Below are 17,688 nucleotides of genomic sequence, written 5' to 3' on the forward strand. Positions count from 1 at the left end.
TCCAGAAGATCTTTGCCCTCCCTCCATCTCCCAGGGTTCAGTTCTCTGCAGACTGCACCTATCTATACAGTATTAGCTCTTAGAGGTTAAAGATTCTGTTCTGGTTCCCAGCACCATAGGCAAGACCAATGCACTTCCAAAGTCCAGAATGTTTCAAGGTTAGACTTTTTTTAAAAAGTGGAAGCAGGAGCTTCCCTAGTGGTCCCATGGTTAAGACTACTCCTCAATTCCGCTGCAGGGGGCGCAGGTTCCATCCCTGGTGTGGGAACTAAGATCCTGCGTACCTCAAGGTGCAACCAAAAAAAAAAGTGAAAGTGACATAGGTTCATTTGTGGAAAATTTGGGGAATACAGAAAAGCACAAAGAACAGATAGAATTATGTCTTTAACCATGTTTTCTAGTATTGTTATGCATACATATCCAAATCACCTTTAAGACTATTTTAGAGCAAAATCTGGTCATTTTCATGGTTGATTCTGCTCTTTCTTTAAGATTGCCCAAGACTCCCATGAAATCCTCTTCATCCTTTGCTCTACCCTCTGACCTGATCATTAAGACCATTCTTGGCAGGGAAACAGGAGGGGACAGATAAAAATTCTACATACAAGATGGCAGTCCTTTCCCAATGATTTGGATTGTGTAAGACACTTTCAGAAAATGCAATTACCCTGTTTTATTTTAGGTTTTTGGCAGCGGTGGTATGTGTGGAAGGGAATGCCAGGGCAGAACAGGAGTATCTCTTAGTTCAGAAGACAAACCTCAGGGGCAAGTAAGTCAGAAACACAAGTCCCTTGGGTCCCCCCAGACCTACTGGTTGAGAATCTGCATTTTCATGAGATTCCCAGCTGCTTCCACACTGTGCATCTGAAGTCTGAGAAGCCCCGGCCTGTGGAGACCCTTTCCGGCCTTCCTCAGGTGGTATTGATTGACAGGATTTGTACCTAACCTTCACACCTCCTTGATGTTGAAACTAACAATAAAAATCCCACCTCCACAGGAGTAAACACCTTTGGCTGAGGCCACAGCCCTCATTCTTCTGGGAGAACTCTATAAGTCATTCTCAGTGCCCCTGGAGAGCTGGTCTAAATGGAAGTCAAAGGAGGAGGCCAACTTTTTATTCTGCCCCCCCATCCCCCAAAGTCCACTCCAGGGTCAGAGCTGTCACCGTAAATCTTGTTCGCCAGGGGAACAAGAGAGATTCAGACCACGTTCTTTATTAATTTTTTTAAGTTTATTTACTTATTTTACTTGGCTGTGGTGGGTCTTTGTTGCTGCATGTGGGCTCTCTCTAGATGGAGCAAGCTGGGGCTCCTCTTGATTGCGGTGTGCAGGCTTCTCCTTGTGGTGGCTTCTCTTGTTGAGAAGCACAGACTCTAGGCACTCAGGCTTCAGTAGTTGTGGCACACCGGCTTAGGTGCTCCTCGGCATGTGGGATCTTCCCAGACCAGGGATTGAACCCATGTCCCATGCATTGGCAGGCAGTACCAGGGAAGCCTCAGACAGCACTCTTTAAATTTTGTTGGGATACGCTGTAGTGCAAGAGAATTCCTGGCTCCTTTCTGTTGCACAGCTGACTTTGTGCCATTCTGCTGTTGCTGTGTGGAGTTAAGGAACATAACTAAATTGAGCCTTTGTCATTTGATAGCAGGGATTGTTGGGATATGAAAATCTCCACATAATTTGGGTCAAAAGATTCTTTCTTTTAAACAAAAGTATAAATTTAAACTAATAACCATAAAAGGTATTATGTAGGAAATGAATGTATGAATGTATGCAAGACACTGGAGTGTTGGTTCTGTCTCCCTTAAGAAAGTTAAAAGTAGAGAATTGATGAAATGGATTAGGCCTTCTCGAAGTGTGTAAGCAATATTACAGTGTATTCCAGAAAGTTATCGTAGTTGTTTCCAAAGATAATGCTAAAGATCACAACAGAGCACTGCAATCTTCTTATACTCCTTAGTATGCCTGCTATCTGGGAAGGACTTAAAATTCATAGCTGTAGTCTTCATTTGAATTGAATTTAGCTCTTCAAAATAGATTTGCAGTTGAGTCGCTGCTTCAAACTTAGCTTAAATTTTCAGTTTAAAATACTTTGCTGTGGGACCATACATGCTACGTGGTGTTACTGCACGTCGATATGACATATTTTACATTTTTTACCTTCTGTAAAATTTATTTCTGTAAATTTTTTAACCTTTTTAAAATGTAAAGACATTTGAAGGTAAAAATGTCACTGAACACAACAAAATATTGCAGTGATACGTGGACAGGATCTACCTTGGGGCATACCTTCTCAGTATTTATGGCTTGTTTTTAATGTAGAATAATGGAATTCTTAAACATTTAGTTAAGATGTTTTTTTATAAGCTCATTTTCATACCTTTCTTAGAATATAAAAAAAAAAAAAATTTTGTTGGGAAAATATCCACCAAACCCTCCCTCCCCGTCTGCACCACCCCACTGGCCTTATTCCCAGCCTCCACTGATGCCTTTAACCTTGGTGGATCCACCAGGGGGCCCCAACGGGGGCACAGGCGGGGACCCACAGATTGCGGCGACCCTAATCAGGAGAGCTGGGATCAAGGACTCTGAGTGTGGTACTGCTGATAGAGGGAGAAGAATCAGAGGGAGAAGAGTCAGAGAAGCCAAAACAGTCGTGTCTGCCTGGGCTGTCGGCCACAACCATGTGTGAACATTGGGATGTGTGTCAGCCCAGCCTGGGTGAAGCCTCCAGAGGGCTGCTGCCATTAGGGCTTTGCTTGATGTCTCCAACCAGGCAGGCGGTGTCTGAAGCCCATCTGAGGAGGAGCATCCCCCTCCAGGACTAGCTGCACCCAGCGGGGCGGGGCGGGGGTTGTCATTCCTCTGTCTCCGCACAGACTTGAAAGGTGTCCCCGAGCCTTTGTGCCCGGGCACTGCAGCTCCCTCTGGGTGCTGGCACCACATCTTCTATCTGTTCGGCAGCATCAGAGGATCCCGCTGGCGCCCAGCCCCAGCTTTGGCTATCAAGCTCTCATCTGGCACCTCTTCCCTCCCAGGGTTGGCACCCTAAGCTCTGGTGTCTGATCTGCAAATCCTTCCGTGGGCGCAGATGGGACGCTTATGTATGGGGCCCCAATGCCTGTAGCAGTAAGAAGGATGGTTAGGAGTGGCTGCTTCCTAACCCTGGGGGAACTTACAAATGTCACCCAATTCATCCTGGCAACACCGTGTTTATAAAGCAAGCAACTACAATGGTCATCTTTCCAGAGGTTATAGTGATAGTGAAAGTCACTCAGTCGTGTCCGACTCTTTACGACCCTGGCCAGAATTCTCCAGGCCAGAATACTGGAGTGGGTAGCCTTTCCCTTCTCCAGGGCATCTTCCCAACCCAGGGATCAAACCCAGGTCTCCCACCTGCTGGGAGATTCTTCACCTGCTGAGCCACAAAGAAAGCCCAAGAATACTGGAGTGAGTAGCCTATCCCTTCTCCAGCCAATCTTCCCGACCTAGGAATTGAACCCGGGTATCCTGCATTGCAGGAGGTTTTCTTTACCAACTGAGCTATTACGGAAGAAGATGGTGCATAAGGGATTGAAAACTCAGACCCTGAGGTTGCAGAGGCCTGTAGTCAAAACCTGGCTTCTCATCACTAGCTGGGTGCTTCAGCTCTAAAGTGGGGATCACAAGCCTAGCTTCACAGGGTCCTGTGAAAATTAAAATGAGATGCTGTATATAAAGCACAGTGCCTGGCAGTGAGTGTGTGCTCAGTGAGAGGTAACTGTCATTGTTGTTATTATTACCTAAAGAGGACAGCAAGTCAGGCCAGAAAGCCCATGAATCAGTGCTGAGTTTTGGATCCATTCTGGATCTGCCTTGAATCACCCCGTTCGTCTGTTTCCTCATCTGTAAGATGTGGATGACGCTGTCTGGTGTCCTGACTTTGCTGTAGCTAACGTTTATCCATTCGTACCAGGCACTGTTGTAAGTGCTTCTTCTATTAATTCATTTCATCCTCAGGACATCCCTGTTCGACAAGTGAGGAAACCAAGGTACAGAGATAACCTTCCCAAGGTCAAGCAGTTGGTAGCAGATGGAGCTGAGATTCCAACCCAGGCGGTCTGGCCCCATAGCTTGCATTTCTACCTTTCTTACCGCATCTCCATTTTTCTCCACCAGCAAGTGTACGTGTGTGTGAATGCTTAGTCGCTTCAGTAGTGTCTGACTCTGACTCCATGAAGTGTAGCCTGCTAGGCTCCTCTGTCCATGGGATTATTCCAGCAAGAATACTGGAGTGGGTTGCCATTTCCTCCTCCAGGGGACCCTCCCAACCCAGGGATTGAACTCTTGTTTCTTGCATTGGCAGACGGATTCTTTACCACTGAGCCATCTGGGAAATTCACTTTGCTCACTGTGGGGAACCAAATGGTATTTTGATTATGAATGTGCTTTGGGTATGGGAAGTATGAGAAAAACATGAGAGATTATTACTACTTATTCAAGTCTCTTGGTGCTCCATCTTATTTTTTAAATTTCTTTCTTTTTTTTTTTGGTCATTCCTCTTGGCTTGTGGGATCTTATTCCTTGACCCAGGTCCCCTTCAGTGAAAGCTCAAAGTCTCAACCACTGGACTGCGGGAAGTCCCTCTTGATGTTTGATCTTGACCTGGAATCCTTACTCTTTCCTGGCAGGGTATAGAGCTGGGACTTTAGTTTTTCCTGAAGTCTTTTAATCACTGGGTGTTAAGCTGAATTGTGTTCTCCAAAAAAAATACATGTTGAAAGTCTAGCCCCTCATACCTCAGAGTATGACTGTTTTTGGAAATAGAATCTTTTTAAAAATAATTTTATTGATTGATTTTTTTTTCTGGTTGTTTTGGGTCTTCCTTGCTAGGAGGGTTTTCCTCTAGTTTCTGGTAGCAGTAGCTCCTCTCTAGCTACAGTGCTTGGGGTTTTCATTGTGGCAGAGCTTGGGTTCCAGAGCACAGGCTTGATAGTTGTGTTGCACAGGCTTAGTTGCCCTGTGGCATGTGGGATCTTCCCAGACTAGGGATTGAACTCATGTCTCCTGCATTGGCAAGTGGATTCTTTACCACTGGCCCACCAGAGAAGCCCAGAAATAGGGTCTTGACAGAGGTCATCAAGTTTAGGTGAGGGAATTAGGGGGAGCCCTAACCAATATGCCTGGTGTCCCTAACAAGAAGGGAAAATTTGCGCATGGATGTACACAGAGGGACAGAGGTCATGAGAGAATGCCAAATGGAGGCGAAGTATTGGAGCCATCATCCCCCAGCCAAGGATCACTGAGGCCACCCGAAGCTAGGAGAGAGGCACAGAAAAGATCCTGTCGTGGTTGCCAGCACCTTGATCTTGAACTTCTAGCCTCCAGAATTGTGAGATGAAAATTTTCTGTTGTCTTAAGCCATGTAGTCTGTGGTACTTTGTATGGCAACCCCAGGAGACAAATACACTTACTCAGATCAAGGAGGTGGAGATGAGATGAGGACAGAGATGAATGGGAAAGTCAAGGCTGACGATGGGTAATGAGAGAATGCTGAGAGGAGCTCAACACTCCCCCGTGTGCACACGTGTATGCCCATGTGTATGTGCGCTTTGACTGTGAAATCTGAGCTGTAGGCTCACCAAGCCTGCAGAACTTTCCTCTACAAGATCACAGGAGAGGTCAAGCAAACGTTCAATCTGTTCCATCTCCACCTAAACAGGTAGGAAGAGGTGTCTTCTCTGGGAGAACATTTAATTAAACCACACCCCCTTTTTTCTGCACCAGAGGATGTGAGAAGTGGGGAGCTGGGCTCCCAAGACCCCCACATCAGTGAACAGCGGCAGTGGGGTCGACATCAGCCACGCTGACACTAGGGGTTTATTTCTGGTTGGCATGGAGGAATTCACTCTTATGCTCTTACAACTTACTTTACAAAATTACATTCTGGTTTGTTTACTTTTTTGTGGAAACTTTGAATGCAATATAACAGACATACATGTCACAGATCCTAAGTGAACAGACATCGAAGTGTGTCTACATCTGTGTAAGCAGCATCTGGACAAAGACTGAGCCCATCACGGCACCCGAGGCCCTCCTGCCCCTCCCAGCCACTCACACCAACAAAGGAACCACTATACCGACTTCTAACATCACAGATGGATTTGCCTGTTTCCGAGCTGATATGAATGGGATTCACAGTCCTCCTTTGTGTCTGCCTTCTTTCTCTGCACCTTATGTTTGTGAGATTTCTCTTCATTTTGCCTATGGAGCAGTTCATTCTCACTGAGAGAGAATAATCTGTGTTTCTGGTCTTTTGAATCAAATCAAGAGGTGCACAGAGACAGAAGTGTCCTTACATAATTCAAGCTAGTCCTTAAAAAAAAAAAAAAAAAAAACAGTTAAAGCCACTCAATTGCTGAGACAACAGCAAAACAAGTTAATTAATCTTTGTAAATTGGATCCAATTTATTGGCCCTCTTTTAAAAACCACTTTACCAGATTACTTTCAACCCACCCTTTCCTTTCCTGTTCCCCTGGATTCCCAAGCCCCAGTTAGGTCACCCTGGGCTGACCTAGTCTGGACTTAGGGGGAGGGAGAGGGGGTTCACTTGCTCGGATTTCCCCGGGGTGAAGCCATCTCGACCCCAGAGTAACTGGGAGCCTGGACTATCCCTCACTTGGCTAGTCGGGTTTCTGTGCCTTGAGCAGTGTCAGAGCCGCCTTCACCCAGAGTCGAGGAGGCTGCCCCCCATATCTGAGATTTTGGAGTTCTTCGCCGCATCTGAATCAGAGATAAAGTCTTTAGAGCCCCAGTCCCTCCGAGGCAGCAGGGAGTCTGAGGAAGGGGGCGGGTCCCCTGCCGAGTCCCTCCCCTGGTACTGTGGCTGAGAGTCACTCCCACAGCTCGCTCGCGGCCTCCGGCCTTCCTTCCTAAGAGCTGCTGGGCTGGAAAGGGGCTGCACCCCCGCCCCCATCTCACCCCCGCCCCGTCCCTCATCGCTCCACGCCAGACCACAATTGGCCAGATTCCTTTATGCTGACCAGCCTTTCTGGGGGCTTCCCTTTTGCTGGTAGCAATGACTTAATCCCAAAATGCAATTTTCTGGGAGCCCCGATGCCGGCCTGAGCCCGAGTCCATATATGGTCTTAATCCAACCCCTGGGCCGGGGCAGGGGTAGCGCTGAGAGGCCCTCTCCCTCCCCACGCCGCGCCTGCCCACTCCAGTTTCCAGCGACGTCAGCCCTGCACCCAGAACAAAAGGTTAAGGCGGCCCCCCTCGCAGCACTTCTTTGTGCCTTTGGAAGGAGCAATCTAGTTGCTTCTTTTCAGGCTCCCCAGTTCCTGGGGGCGCTTTCCCTTCTGGAATGTGAGAAAACCGCGACCCGACTGGTACTTTTTCTTCAGTTACTGCTCTGGCCGTGGGTGTGGGCAGGGAACATGAAGAGAGGACAGTTACTTGCTCAAGCCCAGTTGCCCTGGACTGTTTTGAATTGGAAGCAGTCCCAGGGCCCCACCCTGGCATGGGGCAGAGTTCAGTTTTCGCAGACCTTAGTTGGAGCCTTGGCTGTGCCTTGGTCTCCACCCTCAGCTAGTTTTTATTTGTTTGGCCTTCTGTCTGAGTGAGGGAACTAAGACATTGTCAGACAGGGGAAAGAATATTGAAGTCTAGTTACCAGCTCTATTCAAAGCTCATTAGTAGATGAGCATGTTCTTTTTATTAGCATTCTCACCACCGTTCTAGAACCAACTAAAAGCAAAGCCTGGGACTAGACTCCAGCAATGGCGTGCTGGAGCTAGCTAGCTCAAACCAGGTGTGAACCTAATCGTTAAGTTCTCAGGAACTTTGCAGCCTATGGTTAAACACAACAATTACTAAAGATTAATTTATATCTGGAGAAGGCAATGGCACCCCACTCCAGTACTCTTGCCTGGAAAATCCCATGGATGGAGGAGCCTGGTGGGCTGCAGTCCATGGGGTCCCTAAGAGTCGGACACGGCTGAGCGACTTCACTTTCACTTTTCACTTTCATGCATTGGAGAAGGAAATGGCAGCCCACTCCAGTGTTCTTGCCTGGAGAATCCCAGGGATGGGGGAGCCTGGTGGGCTGCCGTCTATGGGGTCGCACAGAGTCAGACACGACTGAAGTGACTTAGCAGCAGCAGCAGCAGCAATTTATATACAATTAAAATAGAAGCAACTGGATTTAAAACAAATTTTAAGAAATGATCAAAACTCATTCACTGCCTAAGGATTTTACTGCATTTGCTGTTATCTGTGTTCTTGAGGTTGAAAAAAAAGTGAAACTGTCAGTTGCTCAGTCATGTCTGACTCTTTGTGACCCCATGGACTATAGAGCCCACCAGGCTCCTCCTCTGTCCATGGAATTCTCCAGGGAAGAATATTGGAGTGGGTATCTGTGTTTTTGAGATTATTCACATCTATTTATCTGTGGGCTTCTCTGGTGGTTCAGATAGTCAAGAATCTGCCTGCAATGCAGGGGACCTGGGTTGGATCCCTGAGTCAAGAAGATCCCCTGGAGAAGGGAGTGTTGGTGGAAACCTATAGTGCAAACCTATGTGCAACCTATGATGCTGTGCACCGTTCAGTCTTCCCAGTTCCTGGTTCAGTAAGGTCACACTGGGATGTTGAAATCAGTCATGATGGGGGTATTTACCCACTAGAAAACATTACAAATCAGAGCTCCAAGCCCCAAGCCCCAAGGCAGTTGTTGACCTTGACTGTAACTCTGAGAGGCAATAAGAAATGACTCACTCCCTGCCCTCAGGGTGCTTATAAGATGTGTAAGGGGACAAGTCCCTCATGACTTGGGCTGTTCATAACTTGTCTTCTCTAAAATGCCAAATGAAGAGTGTCAGAGGACACAGGCATTGAAGTCAGAGAGACCTGCATCCGCATCCCAGTTCTGCCACATGCTGGCCACGTCCCCTTAAATAAGTTACCTGATGTTTCTGAATCATTTGCCAGGGAATAATAGCATCACAATATGGTTGCAGGGATTTAATGGTGAAGATATGTGAGTGTAGAAAGATTATTTCCAATTGAGGGAATAGCCTGAAGGGATGGTGTAGAAGCATGTGAAAGTGGAAGGACTGTTCAGGGAATGGCCAGCAGTCTGGGATGTCTGGATATTATGATACACCAGAAGTATCAAGCTGGGCAGAGTGCAGGTAAGATGTGAATCTGAAAATACAGGATTAACAGGGAGGGAAAAGTTGAGACTTCCTGAAGCAGCTCTGGGGAGACTGAGCTGTCGTGAGGGCAACCGGCAGTCCAAGTCACCAGGTTTGAAGGATACAGCAAGTTCAGGTGCAATTCAGACAATCCTTTCAACCAGGATGTACCGTATTTGTTGTTACTGTTCAGTCGCCAAGTCATGTCTGACTCTTCGAGACCCCCAAGGACTACAGCACACCACGCTTCCCTGTCCTTCACTATCTAGAAATTGCTGCTCAAATTCATGTCCACTGAGTCAGGGATGTTATCTAACCATCTCATCCTCTGCCTCCCACTTCTCCTCCTACCCTCCATCTTTCCCAGCATCAGGGTCTTTCCAGTGAGTCAGCTCTTTACATCAGATAGTCAAAGTATTGGAGCTTCAGCTTCAGCAACAGTCCTTCCAATGAATATTCAGGGTTGATTTCCTTTAGGATTGACTAGTTTGATCTCCTTGCAGTCCAAGGGACTCTCAAGTCTTCTCCAGCTCCACAGTTCAAAGGCATCAATGCTTCGGCACTCAGCCTTCTTTATGGTCAAATTCTCACATCTGTACAGTCTGGCACATGGCATTGTGGACCATGGGCGATCTGTTCCTCTAAGACTAATCCCCAGCCATAAGCAGAAATAAAGGGTCCTCCTCCAGCCCTAAACAGAGGGCCAGCAGGAGTAGGTTAATAGGCTGTGTTGATTCAGTGGCTCAACATTGTCATCAAAAGGCCAAGCACTCTTTTCATTTTGATATTTCCACTTCTGTTCTCATTGTGTTAGCTTTCGTTCTTGGCATTGATGCCAAGCATGGTATGATGGTTGCCACAGCTCACATCTCCTCAATTAAAGTAGGTAAGAGTGGGGCAAACCTCAAAATCATTATGCTGTGCTGTGCTTAATCGCTCAGTCGTGTCCAACTCTTTTCGACCCCATGGACTGTAGCCTGCCAGGCTCCTCTGTCCATGAGATTCTCCAGGCAAGAATGCTGGAGTGAGTTACCATTTTCTTCTCCAGGGAGTCTTCCTGACCTAGGGATCGAAGCCAGGTCTCCCGCATTGCAGGCAGATTCTTTACTGTCAGCCACGAGGGAAGCTCAAGAATATTGGAGTGGGTAATCTATCCCTTCTCCAGGGGATCTTCCTGACCCAGGAATCAAACCTGGGTCTCCTGCATTGCAGGCAGATTCTTTACCAGCTGAGATACCAGGGAAGCCCCAAAATCATTGTAGCAGGGAGCAAAATCTTTCTCCAATCCCCAGCAGATTTCCTCTGTATCTCATCAGCCACAGTGGGTCACAAGCTATAGCAGGCAGACAATGGCCTCCAAAGACGGTTGTACTCTTATTCCCTGGAGCCTGTGAATTTGTTACTTTAAATGACAACAGGGACTTTGTAGGTTAAAGGTAGATTCTTGAGATGGAGAGGCTATCCTGGATTTCTAGGATGTTCAGCATAATCACATATGGGAATTCCCTGGTGGTCCAGTGGTTGGGACTTCGAACTTCCACTGCAGGGGGCATGGGTTCAGTCTCTTGTGAGGAAATAAGATCCCGAAAGCCATCTTGTGTGGCCAACACCCCATCAAAAAAAAAACAACAACAAAAAACGGCATAATCACATAAACCCAGTTGGGTGATAGAGATGGTAGTGTGGGGCAGGGGTTATATGTAAGAAAGAGGCCACTAGATACTAATAATATAATAATATATATATTATATAATATATAATAATAGCTAGTGACCTCAGTCTTTCAGCTGCAAGAAACTCAATTCTACCTATACCTAAAAGAGCAAGGAAATCAGTTCTTGCCCAGAGGCTACAGAAAAGAACTCAGACCTGCAGCCTTGATTTTAGCCCAGTGAGATCTATACCCGACTTCTGAATTATACAGCCATAAGAAAATAAGTTTGTGTTGTTTTATGCTCATTTGTTATGGCAGCAATAGTAAACTAACACCCCTGCTCATCTCGTAAGCCAGTAAGGGCAAAAGAGACTGAGATAACTATCCCTGGCTTAGGGATAACTAGGGAAAACTAGGGATTTTCCCCTGGGACTGGGTGAAAAGCCAAGTTCCCTGTGGGTGCTGGCAACAGTCCATAAAATCAGGAAGAAGTACCACAGTGAGGGCAGGGATCGAGTAAGCTCCAGGACAGACATGCCAATGGTTTTCGGCTGTCTTCTTCTTTTTTAAAATATTTATTTATTTATTTAGCTGCATCGAGTCTTATTTGCAGCATGTGGGATCTAGTTCCCAGGGCTGGAACCCAGGCCACTTGTGTTGGAAACACAGAGTCTTAGCCACTGGACCACTCCAGAGGCCTGGTTTGGACAGAGGGAAATATGGTAGATGGAACCCTGAGGGGTCACCGACAATCACTTTTGCCACCCACTCCATCCCTTTGCCTGTGGTTGACCCCAGGTCCAGAAAGTTTGGAGATGTTTCTGACTGCCTTTATAATTGAGGGGGGAAAGTAACAGCATCACCACGTGGAAGGGCCCCAAGAAATCACCTCTTCCTCTTAATGTTTCCGATTAGAAAAGAGTGTAGCTGGCCTAAGGTCACCCACCTGGGGAGTGGCAGAACCAGTTTGGAATCTAAGTCTCCTCCTGCCCCCAGGGCACGTCTGGAGAGGCGAGGGTGGGGACGGGGGGCCATCCCCAGGCATACCCTGCTCTGCCTCCTACTGTCCTGGGGCCGTGGGCCAGTTACTTAGTATCTCTGGGCGTCTACTTCCTGTAAGTCGGGGCTACCAGCAGTACCTGCTGCTGAGGTTGCCGTGAGGATTACGTTAGAAGTTCGCGAGAGGGCAGAGACCGTTGGGTGCCAGCTGGTAATTGCTCCATCAAGAGCAATGGCTGTCGTTGTTATTCTTTCATGTGATCTCAGGCCACCTCCATCACCGTGCTCCTGCTATCAAACAGGAGGTCTGAACTTTGAGACTCTGGGACTGTGGCATCCATGGAATTTGCTCCCCTTGCTAATCTGGCAAAGTCAACAAACCCTTTCTGTTTAACCTGACAGGAGCTCCCTCCAGGAGATGCTGGGTCGCCAATTGGAAGAGTGGGCTGGGAGGTCCCAGGATGCTGGCTGGAGGGAGAGCTGGTGGCCCCAGTGGCGGGGAGGAGGCGGCCTTCCAGGGGCTGGGGGAGCCCGGCCGAGGGTGCTGGGGAAGGGGTGCAGGAGCCAGCAGGCGCCGGGCGGGGCACTTGGCATGTGAGTGGAGTGTGGAAGGCCAGGAAGGGGGGCGTGATTGGGCCTTCACGCTAGAAAGGAAGGGGACTGGAGTCGATGAAAAGAAGCATTTTCTGTGGCGCTCAGGAAGGGCCTCTCACTGGGGATTTCCTACCCGGGGCCGCAGGCCTTGGCCGCCTTCCCAGGAAAAGGTGGTGCTGGCCGTGGGGAGCCCGCACACTGCGAGGCCTCAGTCTGTGGACCGAGGTGCCCGCTCCCGCCTCTGGCCCTGCCGGGCTCCCTGAGCCTGCTTCAGCCTGGAACAAAACGCTCTTTGCTTGAACCGTCCATTTCAGACGTCTCCGTGCAGGACAGGGACACCAAGGTCTGGGCGGAAGTGGAAGAGGGGACTGGAAACTACGAAGAGTGGGGGGTAGGGGAGGTCAGGGCCTCGTGGGGTGGGCCTTGGAGACTGAGCAGAAAGGCTATTTCAAAGGAACAGGCCCTGGCACAGGGGCTGGCGTGGGCCTAAGACCGCAGGTCAGCCCCAGACCACTGGTCATGCTGACGTGGCTGTTTCAAGGAGTTCGATGTGGGCTAGGGCAAAACCTCCTTGGGGAAAAGAATTTCAGGATTAAAAAAAGAAAGAAAAAACAGAGATCAACTCCCTTTTTCTCTTTTTCCCAGCCCCAATCAAAAAGTACGCTATCTACTACTGAAAAATCACATCTCAGAAGCGGTACCACTTTCTGACAGTATCTGCCAAGATTTCTGATGAGGCTGATGGAAACGCGTTCCATTTTCATGTTGTATAGTGAGTAGACAGAGTCCTCGCACATTTGTTCAGGCGAGATAATGATGATATTATTACTAGAAGCACTGTGTTGCAAAGAGAATCTTTTTTTTTTTTTTCTCTTTCCTACCCACTGCCTATATCCAGCCTCGCTTTCTTTCTTTCCTCTCTTCTCTCTTTACTGTCTTGTGCCTCCCATCTTCTGGTGTTTACTTTCTTGCTCTCACTCTTACTCTTCTCTTTCTTTCTTTCCTCACCTCAGCTTGTGGAAACCCAGGGGACAAAGCAAGGAATTCTTCTCTTATCAGGAGGAGGGGCTGCTGAGAAGGGGCAGCGGCCAGGGGCTGGCTGCCAAGATCAGGAGAGAGGGGTCTTGTCTCTCTCTGCAGAACCCTGGTGCTGCCTGGTGAAGGGCCCTCTCCCACTCATCAACGAGTCCTTCAGCCCAGAGAAACCTCTGGGCTTGCCCAGCAAAGAATCAAGTGAAACAGCAATGTGACCCACTCATTCCTGCCAAAGAGAAAACAGATGGAAAGGGTTTAATGTATTTAGCATCCAGGAATATTTTGCATCATAACTGGACACTTTCTGGACATATACTTGATTTACAAAGGAATGAACTTTTCATGTTGGAATATAATCACAGAGAATCAGAATGTGAGGATGAATATCAGAATCAGGGGGAGCTTTCATTGTGTTTCCCAAATCATTCATTCATTCATTTTTGTCAACAAACATCCACTTAGCACCTATTCTGTAGCAGAGAATGAGGTGGTTATTAATACTAAGTCACTCATGAAAAGCTATGATTCCGATCTCTCAGGATATTAAAATCAACCCCAAGGTTCTATCCAACCTAAATATAGCTTTGTTCTTGAACATATCCCCTGTGTGGAAGCAGACTCTCCATGGGGTCCTTTCACTATGGAATTACCTTGGGCACCAATATAAAGATGGGATGGTATGGATTCCTTCATGATGATGGTGGTTTAGTTGCTAAGTTGTGTCAACTCTTGCAACCCCATGGACTGTAGCCCACCGTGGGATTTCCCAGACAAGAATACTCGGTGGGTTGCCATTTCCTTCTCCAAGGGATCTTCCCAACCCAGGGATCCAACCCACATTTTCTGCTTGGCAGCTGGATTTTTTATGTCTGCGCCACCAGGGAAGTCCAGATTCCTTTATATTGATCCATTAATCCATCTACTCTTCCACACATCCAATCATCCACCTTTCCAACCTTTCATTCACCTATCCACCTACCTTCAACCTACGTATCCATTCATTCATCTACCTACCCATTCAACCATCCAACCATCCACCAGTCTATCCATCCACCCACCCTTTAACTCACCCATCATCTTTTCAAGCACACAGCAGGAGGTCAATTATCTGCTCAGTGGGGAGCGAGGCACCCGTAAACAGTTATTGTGGTTGGGAACTGTACAAAGAGACCCAGGAGTTGTATGTAGTGTTCCTGATCGACAGCTGACAAGTGAGTGGTTCCTGAAGCCTGGGCTGTGATGTGAGAATCAAGATGGGATGAATTTCATGGACTGGTATCAAAGGTCCACAGGGAGGTGCTTAAATGTAATCAAAACAATGTCTCCCTTTCTCCCCAGTCTGGGCGAAAGCTGCTTGGGGAAGGCAGTGGCTCCTATGAACCATCTTTCCATTGAGCTTTTCCTCACTGTGACGCCCACTGCATAACAAAGCTGCTGCTCTGATAGTTACTGCTTTCTTTTTAAACACACTAAGGATAAGTTTCCCAGATAGTTTCCATCTAAAGATGCCCCTCACATTGGAGAACTCAGTGGAAGTCAGGATCTGAAATTGTTCCTTTGCTCCCCAAATGTTGTATTCCAGTTATTTTTCTGGTTGCAGGAATTCTGACTGCAACGTATTCATTTCTCGTGTTAACTTGAGTTGCGTCTCTTCTTAAAAATGCCCCCCACTTCCCTTCTGAATGGTGGCACATTCATTAGTCGTCTGGAATAAATCTGTCTCCAGCTGAATGAGAGCTGGAAAGAGGAAATAGAGGGCAGTGGTTAGAGCCCTGAGTGGTCAGGAGTCCTGGTTCTCATGTGTTACTCTGCCACTGAGTCACTAGCTGCCACTGGATGAGCTACTTGTTTTTTCTGAGTTATTGCCTGTCTGCTAGAGACTAGTGAGCATGGGATACTGAGACTGGGCTGGGAGCTCCAGGCCAGGAAGGGAGGCCTTGTCCTCGCCCCAGCTTACCAGTCTTATGGGCTTTCCTCTCATTGTCTCTGAAAGGAGGGGATTTGGCTATATAATCTTTAAGGTAGTTTTTAATATCTGGACTCTTAACTCTACATTCTCTTGTACTTACCATATTTAATAGTGAGCTGGCTTTTTTTTTTTTTAAGACTCTGCTCCTTTAAAAAAAAAAAAAAACCCAGAAATAATCATGACACATGACATGAAACTAATAATAATAATAAATATTAATGGCATTTTGTACTCTGTCTCACTGTTCTAAATTTTAAAACACAAATAAGAGCTGCAAGTGGTCACACAGAATGATGGAACTAAAGTGACAATTTGTCTCTTCATCTGTAAGATCATTGTTTATTTCCAATATGTGGTTCAAATGCAAGCTTCTGTTACCCCAGAGGGTGGAGATCTGGCTGTGCCGGAATTGAGCTCCACTGATTCCAATTCCATATGAACTTACTTGAAACAAATGTGAGCATCTGAGAACCCATAAATTAGGGGCCAGCGGTATATATGAGAAGTGAATTAACTTCACATAGGATGCAATGCTTATTAAAAGATAAGTAATAAAAATGGGCTAAGTGACATATTTATTATTAAAACTCAATAGCAACAACAACTGTTTAGAACTTAGAGCAAAAGTTTTGGGCAAGGGGGAGGTAGTTTACATATTTATTATTACACCTTAACAGCAATATCAACAATTGTTTAGAATTTATAGCAAAAGTTTTGGGCAAGTGGGAGGTATTTTTACTTCTAACATTGCTTAGAATTGCCGTGGTGATATTTTAAAAAAAGGAAACACCAATTTTTAGTCACGTTTGTCATTTAAATTCTTTTAACTTTGAAATAATTTTAGATTTACAGGAGAGTTGCAAAAATATTATGGATCGTCCTCATAAAACTTTTCACTCAGCTTATATAACTGTGGTCCATTTTTTTAAACAGAAATTAACGTTGGTACAATACTATTAACAAAACTACTCTCTGTGTTTGGATTTGAGCGATGTTTTCACTAGTGTCCTTTTTCTGTTCCAGGGTTCAAGCCAGGATACCACAGTGCCTTTAAAGGTTTATCATTGTTTTAAAATTCTTTATGGATCATGCAACCCCTTTGTCCCTGCCCCCAGGGCTAACTGCTCCCACTGCCCTGACCTTGGTATACCGCTGATTCCGCTACACTGCTGTGGGATAGGAGGCAAGAAGATCAGATGGTTCATCATTCGGCAAAAGGTGGTTTTAATATGCTGGACTTCCAGAGCAACAATACTTCACTTTGTCAAGCTGGAGTTCCGTCAGCCAGACACTTCAACAGTGACTGTTAGCTGTTTGATGTTTGCAAAATTCATGTGTCTACTGTACAGAAACTAGAAAGCCCAACTCATTTTGGGCAAGAGTGCCACGAGTCCCATAAGGCAAAGAAGTGAAAATACAGAGAGTAAAAAACCCTGACAGGGGCTTCCCTGCTGGCTCAGTGGTAAAGAATCCGCCTGCCAATACAGGAGACATGAATTTGATCCCTGATCCAGGAAGACTCCCCCATGCTGTGGAGCAACCAAGACTGTGAGCCACAACTATTGAACCCGTGCTCTAGAGCCCAGGAGCCACAACTAGAGAAAAGCCTGTGCAGCAACAACGTCAAAGATAAGTAAATAATAATAAAAAGCCCTGACAAAAATTACCATGCAGACATTTCCAGATGCCTGCTCCATACCAGTCCCCCAGCCCTTTTTTCTTGCCATCAATAGTCAGGATCTTCACAGGAGGCTGAAAGTCTCAGCTCCTTTGAGGATGGCTTCCTGGTGAGGTTACTCTAATCATGTCCCACGGACAGAGAATCCCATGGACAGAGGAACCTGACAGGCTACAGTCCATGGGGTCACAAGAGTCAGACACGACTTAGCATCTAAACCAAAAACCCAATCATGTCAGTTCCACTCACCTCACCAATGACTGGATTAAGAATGGACATGTGGTACAATCTGGTCAATGAGGCATGAGGGGAAAGTCTGGGGTTTCTGGGGAAGTTTTTTCACTCTTCAAAATGCCCCTCTCCATCTTGTCTAAATTTTGGGTCTCATTGTATGAAGGACAGAATACCTGGAGCTGTTGCAGCCCCTTTGTAACCATGAGGAACAAGTCTGCGACAAAAGCAAAGTGGGAGGACAGTGAGATTCCAGGGTTGGATGAATCACATACACACCTGGGAATGAACTAATTCAGGACTTCTTGTTATGAGGGAAAAGATTTTCAATTTGCTGGGGATAGTTGTCAGACT

General features: G+C 46.7%; 1 non-coding gene across 1 annotated transcript; it reads left to right on the plus strand.

Annotated features, from left to right (window-relative positions):
• Positions 1-1,501: 1,501 nt before the first annotated feature.
• On the plus strand, positions 1,502-1,618 carry LOC122430214. The gene has a single exon (XR_006266292.1). It is a non-coding gene; the product is annotated as a small nucleolar RNA SNORA46 (small nucleolar RNA).
• The last annotated feature ends 16,070 nt before the right edge of the window (positions 1,619-17,688 follow it).

Source organism: Cervus canadensis, chromosome 28 (assembly GCF_019320065.1).
Source record: "Cervus canadensis isolate Bull #8, Minnesota chromosome 28, ASM1932006v1, whole genome shotgun sequence".
NCBI lineage: Eukaryota > Metazoa > Chordata > Mammalia > Artiodactyla > Cervidae > Cervus > Cervus canadensis.